Source organism: Lactuca virosa, chromosome 1 (genome assembly GCF_052849685.1).
Source record: "Lactuca virosa cultivar CGN04683 chromosome 1, Lactuca_virosa_CGN04683_v6, whole genome shotgun sequence".
Classification (NCBI taxonomy): domain Eukaryota; kingdom Viridiplantae; phylum Streptophyta; class Magnoliopsida; order Asterales; family Asteraceae; genus Lactuca; species Lactuca virosa.
The window spans coordinates 51,859,332-51,867,685 of NC_136426.1; positions in this window are offsets into that span (position 1 = coordinate 51,859,332).

Below are 8,354 nucleotides of genomic sequence, written 5' to 3' on the forward strand. Positions count from 1 at the left end.
ATTCAGAATGAAAGTTTGGAGCGTAATATTTCTGATCGTGACCGGGTGTTAGAGGCGATGCTTGTGGAGTTGGAATCATTGCGGGCGGATCGTGATTAGCTGTTACACGTTGGTGTTGTTCGTGTTATGGATAAGCTCATTGAACATCCGGAGTTCACCGGTAGTGTCAATCGGATTCGTCACGTTGCGTTTGTTGTGGGTGAGGAATCTGGTCGCGCTGGCCTGAAATCTTAGATAGATGTTGGGACCTACGACCCAGAGGGTAGCGATTCCTGTTCAAGCCATACATCCAGTCTTGAAGATTCTATGTTGACGTTTTCTACGATGTATTACGCCGCACTGCTTGGTTTGGGGCAATTGGATATGGCAAGTCCCAGGCTCTTGTATGCTTTTGAAGATGGTGACGATTTTCTGGATGGGGTTGAACATAGTGGTGGTGGGGTTGTTCTTGGTGCATGTATCAATGTCGATGGTGATGGTGAGGGTGGTGTTGGTGGGGGTGTGCATGGCGTTGATGGAGGTGATGGTGATGGCGATGCTAGTGGGGGCGGACATGGCGACGATGGTGGCGATGCTGGTGGGGGTGATCATGGCGATGGCGATGTTGATGGTGATGGCGATGCTGGTGGGGGTGTGCATTGCAATGGTGAACATGACGGTGGTGGTGGAGGTGATGGTGGGGGTAAACATGGTGGTGGTGATGGCCTTTTATTTGAACTTGTTCCATTGAGCTACCCTTCGGGGTGTGAAAAAATGATTTACTGTTTCTGTTGTTCCTTCTGTCTCTTCTTTGTGTTATGGTTAGGCCATGCGTGGCTCGTATTTTATTATGTATAATGAAACATGTTGCTTTGGTATTCTATGTGTTGATGTTTGTTTGTGTGTATATGTTTGGCCCTATTATCGCCTTGTTTTTGTTTTGTTGTGATAGAACCTTAGGCTTCTTGGCCTTTTCAGATTCGCAACGATTTTATTCAAGATATATACTTTGCTGTAATGCATTGTCAATGTGGTGTTTCTTGAGAAGGCAATGAGGTTTATATTTTATGTGGATACACTGAGTATCTTGGTTCCATGCTAAAGTATATATACACTTAGTATCATGGTGACATGCTAAAGTATGGATACACTTAGTATCATGGTGACATGCTAAAGTATGGATACACTTGGTATCATGGTGACATGCTAAAGTATGGATACACTTAGTATCCCCTGCGCAATGAACTTTGTTTTTTGAGTAAAATAAGCGCTTGTATTATTGAACACACTAAGGTTTTTATTGTTTGAAATATATTTAGTACTTTCCCTCATCATGCTAAGATGTTGGCATTTCGACACACTAAGGTTCCTAGTTGGACTACACTAAGTGTCCGCTCGCCGGTCCAGGTGATCAATTCGGCCATGTTTTACTTTGCGATGTGTGCTACCCCTTCTGTATAGGGGTCTACTTGGCGGTGCCTTGAAATGACTGCTAAAAATGGAATTTCTTCAGATGTCTTGCATTCCATGTCCTTGGTATTGGTCTCCCCTTGACTGTTTCAAGGGAGTAAGACCCGTTGCGATGCGCCTCGGCCACTTTGTATGGTCCTTCCCATGTTGGCCCTAACTTGCCGCGCGGTTGCGCGTGTCTGGCCTCATTATGTCGTAGGACATGGTCTCCTATTCGAATGGCCTTATCTTTTACCCGCTGGTTGTAATATCCTTCCACAACCTTTTTGTATGCATCTTGGCGCATGCTAGATCGCTCTCGACGTTCTTCAAGGAGGTCCAAATTTTGCCTCAAGTCCTTGTCGTTTCTTGGTCCTGGAAGTATGTTGTTCGTATTGACCCTATCATTAACTCTGCCGGTGGCATTGCTTATGCGCCATATGCCAGGCTGAATGGGGTTTCAGTTGTGCTTGTACGAGGTGTGGTTCTGTATGACCACAAGACCCCTGGGAGCTCGTCTATCCAGTTGACCTATGCTTTCCCAAGTAGCTTCTTGGTTCCATTTACCAGCGTCCGATTGGACACTTCTGTCTATCCATTCGCTTGAGGGTGTGCTACCGATGTAAACTTTTTCTCGATGTCCTTCTCCGCGCACCAGTCTTTAAATGGGTTCTCGACAAACTGTAGACCATTGTCGCTGATTAAGACTTTGGGTGTCCTAAACCTTGTGATGATGTTTTTCCACAAAAACTTGATCATCTGCCTTCTCGCGATACATGCCAATGGTTCTGCCTCAATCCACTTTGTAAAATAGTCTACGACTACGACTAGGAATTTGATTTTACCGGGGTCTTCTGGGAATGGTCCTACGATGTCAATCCCCATTAGTAAAAGGACAGGGGCTAACGATGCTCATTAGCGGCATCGGGGGAACGCTTTGCACCGGGGAAAAGTTTTGGCACTCTATGCATATGCGGGTGAGCTTGGTGGCATCCTCATGGATGTAAGGTCAATAGAGTCCCATTCATATATCTTTGTTGTGAGAGCTCTCGCTCCCTCGTGGGCCCCGACTGGGCCGGCGTGAGCTTTATGAAGGGATTGTTTTCCAGATGCCCTATCTCTGCATTAGAGCCATGGGGTCGTGTACCTTTCTTGTATAATACCCCTCCTAATATGGCGTATTAGGGGGCTTGTATTCTCATTTTATGAGCTTCTATGTGGTCATCTGGGAGGATACCATGTTTTAGGTGGTCTATAATGGGTGTCATCCAGTTGGGTTGTGTCGTGGATAAGGATTGGACCTGATGCTCGTCGATGCTTCGCTCTTTGAGCACTTGCACTAAGACTTCTTTGGATAAGTGGCAAAAACATGTTGATGCAAGCTTGCTCAGAGCGTTAAATCGCATGTTGCTTCCCCTTGGTATTTGTTTGATGGAGAAACTCCTAAGTGAATTTGTGATTTGCTGAATCGCTTTCACATATTTTCCAATCCTTTTATCCTTCCCTTCAAACTCCCCCGTGATTTGGTTGGCGGCCAGTTGAGAGTCAGTTAGGGTCGTCGCCTTTTCTGCTCGTATCTTCACCACAAGTCTTAGTCCTGCTAGCAAGGATTCATACTCGGCCTCATTGTTGGATGTGTCGAAGTCGAAATGTAGAGCGTATGTGACTTCTTCGCCCGTAGGGCTAGTTAAGATGAGGTCTGCCCCAGACCCTTCCATGTTGGAAGCCCCGTCGGTGTATAGGGTCCAAGCCTGGCCATCTCCTTAGTGTTGTATCTTTTTTTGCGTGCTCTCTTGTATATGCTTATGCAGTTCTCCTGGTATTTCGAGCAGAAAATCCGCTAGCACCTTCCCTTTGATGCTCGTTCGGGGGCGGTAGCTAATATCGTGTCCCCCCAATTCGATGGCCCATTTTGCGAGGTGCCCTATGGTTTCTAGTTTCTGGAGTACTTGTTTAATTGGGCAGCAAGTTAGGACCTCTATTTGGTATGCTTGGAAGTATCGCCGCAATCGTCGGGCTGCGTATACCAGTGCTGGCACTAGTTTTTCGATGATGGGGTAGTTGAGATCTTGTCCTTGTAGCACCCGGCTAACAAAGTAGATAGAGAGTTGCTTTACTTGTCGCTCTACCACTAGCACCGATGAGACAACTTCATTGGACGCTGACAAGTACATCTGGAGCGTCTCGCCTGGGATTGGGCTGGCCAACATGGGTAATGTATGCAGTGCTTCCTTTATTTGGTGCAGTGCGACTTCGGCTTCTGATGTCCATCGGAAGTTGTTTTTCTCGATGCATCCTTTAAGCATGTCAAATAGTGGCAATGCCTTCTCAGCTGACTTGGAGATGAAACAACTTAGTGCCGTCAGCTTACCGTTCAGGCCCTGGGCGTCTCTTAGCATGTGGGGTGATGCAACTTCCTTTAGTGTTGCTATCTTGGTGGGGCTAGGCTGGATTCCTTCTTTTGCAATAGAATACCCCTGGAAGTCTCCTTCTTCTACCCCAAAGATGCATTTGGCGGGGTTTAGTTTCATTTTTACTTTCTCTAGGTTCTGCAGTGTTTCTTCAATGTCTGCTAGTAGCCTCTGCTCGTCTGGGCTCTTTATGACCATGTCATCTATATAGACTTCGATGTTCCGACCAATTTGTTTGGCGAAGAGAGAAACAACCAGCCTATGGTAAGTTGCTCCTGCGTTCTTCAATCCAAACGACGTTTTTTGGTAATAAAAGGCACCGTGGTTTGGTAGAAAGCGGACTTCTCTTCGTATTCCTTGCTCATGAGGATCTGGTGGTAGCCTTTGTATGCGTCTAGGAAACATTTCTACTGGAAACCGTACAAGGATTCTACCTTTATTCTATCTCTGGGAGCAGATAATAGTCCTTGGGACATGCCTTTTTTAAGTTTGTGTAGTTGATACACATACACTATGTCCCTTCGTGTTTTCTAACCATGACTGGATTGGTAATCCATGCTGGGAAGACTGCCTCCCAGAAAATGCCGTCTTGGGTTAGCTTGGATACCTCTGCGTTTATCGCCTTATTCCGTTCTCCCCCATGGACGCGTTTTTTCTATTTTACCTCCTTGGTCCCAAGCCTGATCATCAGCTTGTGTTCTATGACCTCTCGATCGACTCCTACCATGTCAGTAGGTTTCCATGAAAATACATGTCTGTATTTCTTTAGGATCCATATCAATTCTTGTCTTGTCTTCTGAGGGAGGGTGACCCCTATGCTGACCAATTGGTCCGGGTGATCTTGGTTGATGACCTCCTTCCCTCCAGGTTCTTCCGACCGGGGCCTCTTTGATTCTTCAGAAATTTCTCTTGGTTGCATGATCTCATAGCATTTTAGGCCTTGTGGAGAGGTGGCCACGACCGTCCCCGGTCCTTGGTTCGTGCCAAATTTCAACATTCCGTGAATGGTGGATGATATTGCTCCAAACTTGAGCAGGGTTTTTCGTTCCAATATGACATTGTGTTCGGATGAGTGTCGCACAACCACAAATTTTATGAGGGCTGTCTTGCGTCTGGTTTTGTCATAGCTAGTGAGTGTGAATGGTAGGTGAATCGTGCCTAAGGGCCATATTCTATGCCCCATAAAACCTGTCAGCTGGCCTGGTGCTGGTTTCAAATCTTCCTTCCATTTGTCCGCAAGCAATCGAAAGCAGTGCTCATATATGATATCCGTTGAGCTTCCTGTGTCGACATAGACATGGTGAATGATGACGTCTCGTATGAACCCTTGGATTACCAGTGGGTCGTCCCCTCTCTAGCCGGGCGGTCTTGGGTCAGACGTTGAGAAAGTTAGGCCTTGCATTGCCTCTACAATGCCGCTTACGTCGCCTGTGTGCTCCACCCTTCCTTGTTTGTGGCGTATTGCCAATATATCCTTGCGGCAATTTCCTCCTCTTGTGTTGTATTTAGGTTTTCTAAATCGAACTTGGCGCGTAGGCTTCGAGTGATTTCCACTATGTTTCCCTTGAACTGTTTTTCCTCCATTTCTCGTTTCAGGACCGAGTAGTTGGCTGTGTCATGCGTTTTGCTTTTGTGATATTCGCAGTAGCGCGTCTTCGTCCTTTTGGCCGTTGGTTTGTCGGCGACTATGTATATTTATGCTCGTCGTCCTCGCCTATCATCCCTTGCAAAAGTTCTGAACCGTATGTCTCGCCCGTGGTACCCATGTCCCCCTCTCTTGTCGTCCCAGTGTGGATTATGGTGTTTTGCGGTTGGGGCTGCCATGGCGTTGAGATATGCTTGTTTCAAGGCCTCTCCTTCTTCCTGTCGCAACTATCTTTCCATTTTTTCTTTCAACTCTTCCCGCGTCTGGGGTTTCTTTCCTATGAGCTTCTGGGAAAGCGGGCCAAGGAGGAGGCCCCATGTGAATGCCCCGACAATCAGTCATTCGTCATGCCCTGGCATGTCGAGGCTTGCATTTGTGAACCGGGAAAATTTACTCCTTGACTATCTCCCCTTCCCTTTGTTTACATGTGATTATGGAGTGTGAGTCTCCTTTGTATTTGCGTATCTGCATGAAGTTGGTCAAGCAGAGGTACTTTAGTTGGCCAAAGGTGTAAATACTCCCTGGTCGGAGTGTCTTGAACCACGTCCCTGCGTTGCCGTCGAGTGTTGTAGGGAAATACGTACACCAAAAATGTTCGTCAAGTTTGAGGGATGTCATGGACCATTCGTATGTGTCGATGTTGCTATCTGGGTCCGTGGTGCGGTTGTATGAGGTTAGGTAAATTTACGGTGTTGGGTATCTCGTAGTCTAGGAGCTCTTTCATAAATGGTGAGGTTACACTTCTTGAGAGACAATCTTGGTTTGAGGTTTGTTGGGTGTAGTGGCAATTGGGTTGCTGCATTGCCAAGTACGGTTGGAACAACATGTTGTTGCACGCTGCCAGATTCGTCGGCGTTGGGTCGTAGAAGTTTTGTGGTTGGAATGGGATGGTGAGTTGTTGGGTTATAGGAGGATGTTGGTACTGTTTCAACGGTGGCGACAGCATAGCGCCTGCTGCAAATGTTGGATAAATTGGCACCTGGAACGTGGTTTGTGAGCCGTTGGATGCGCTGTTCGGCTGGAGTGTCAGTGTTTGCGATGAGGGTGGCGTTCCACTAGTGGTTTGGGATGTTACTGGCGGCGACATTTGTGCGATTTGTTGCGGGCTGTTGATTGTCTGGAAAATCCGTGGTAATGGGGTTTGGGGGAAGATATTTTATCCGTCGGTGGGGTGGAAAATTGGCGGTGTTGTGCTACTGAGGATGGATGTAAGGTGTGGGTTGTGTTTTGGGGTTGTGCCTCTGTTAACGATGGTGTTGGGCTGCTGTATGACGGTGTGCCATTGACGGATGTGACACTGTCTGTCGGCATCACGAGAGTGACAAACGGCTCTAGTGACGTCATTGGCCATATCGGGATGTTCAGTTGTTCTGAGGGTTCACCGGCGATTTCATTCGTCATTATGTGGGTGAAATGGAATGTGGTTTTATGTATCGTTTGTCACACAAACGGATGGTGCCAAATTATTTAACCTTGGCTCTGACCACCGACTCTCAGAGTGTTGACTATCATCGGAGAGAACTGCAAAGTCACAACAAGCAAGGCCGTGAGCCGTTTCCCGGGAGGAGGTCCTGGGAAGTCGTTCCGTACAGGGGACAATGAATGCAGTTCCGACGGGATTTGTTACTCTGATTGGCTAACCGTGTCCCCTGCTGTATCGGGGCCAACGATTGGCTCAGGTGGTAATGCTCTAGGCATACTCTTTGTTGCCTGGAGCCGTTGTATTTGTCTTGTAGCGAAGGTGCTCTTGACGGGGCCAAACCTCTCGCACGGGTGTCCCACCCTGAGGGGACGCCCGGGCGCGGGAGCTCTGCTGGAGCGCCCAGACTGGGTCTGACCAAGCTAAGTGGAGGGTATTTTGGCCTGGAGATCCTGCTCCTAGCCCACACTAGGAGGCGCATCATCAAATACAATTACATATCACCGAAACCAGATAATTCTTCGAATGAAAGGTCTCACACTACAATGGTTGGACGCAGACAAGAGCTGCACAATAGAGTTAAAACCTAACCTTCTAAAATTATTTAGTTTCCGAAATATGTAACTTCGCATATTCGCTTACTATTTAGTTGATGTTAGTGAGAACGCCTAAAAAGCACAAAGCAAACAGCATTCGAGCATCGAGTAATCGGCATCAAGCATAACCTAATCAAGTCACCCTATCACTGATTGATCTGTACTAGCATGCAAGTCTACAAGCTCATATAGTAGGCATAAAAAGACATCTCTCCTAGCATTCTATCATGCAAATCCTAAGCAGATCCTTAGCCGTAACTAGCATGCGATTCACAAATTCATAAATCAAAGCATATCATAACTCATGTATGGGTATTTTGGGAAAACTTACTTGAGCTCGGTCGATTGCATGCACCACACCCTTTTCATTTATTAGAAACTCTTTTTATAAAAAAAATTATTTTTGAAATTTTTTACCAAACCCTCAGTTTGAATTCAGACATACCCGAGAGTACGTCTGAATCCCTCAAACTAAGGCTATGATACCAATTTGTAACGTCCCAAAAATTAAGACCAATAATTTTCGTTTTTAAATTAATAAAAATGTAATCCAAACATAATCATAAAATCAAGATAGGACAAAGTGTGTCAAATACATCATGAAACATAAGAGTAAGCATAAAATGCGGAACGAGGTGGTGTGTGCACTGCAATCATCCTGGGCTCTTCCCTTTTGAACTAGACGTACCTGAAACATAAAATGAAAACCGTAAGCACAAAGCTTAGTGAGTTCCCTAGAATACCACAAACCATAAATAATAAACACATAATGCGCCCCGCCCGTCATCAGGCCATGCTCGGTATACAAATCTGTCAGTCATCGGGCCCCGCCCGGTATACATATAAACATATAA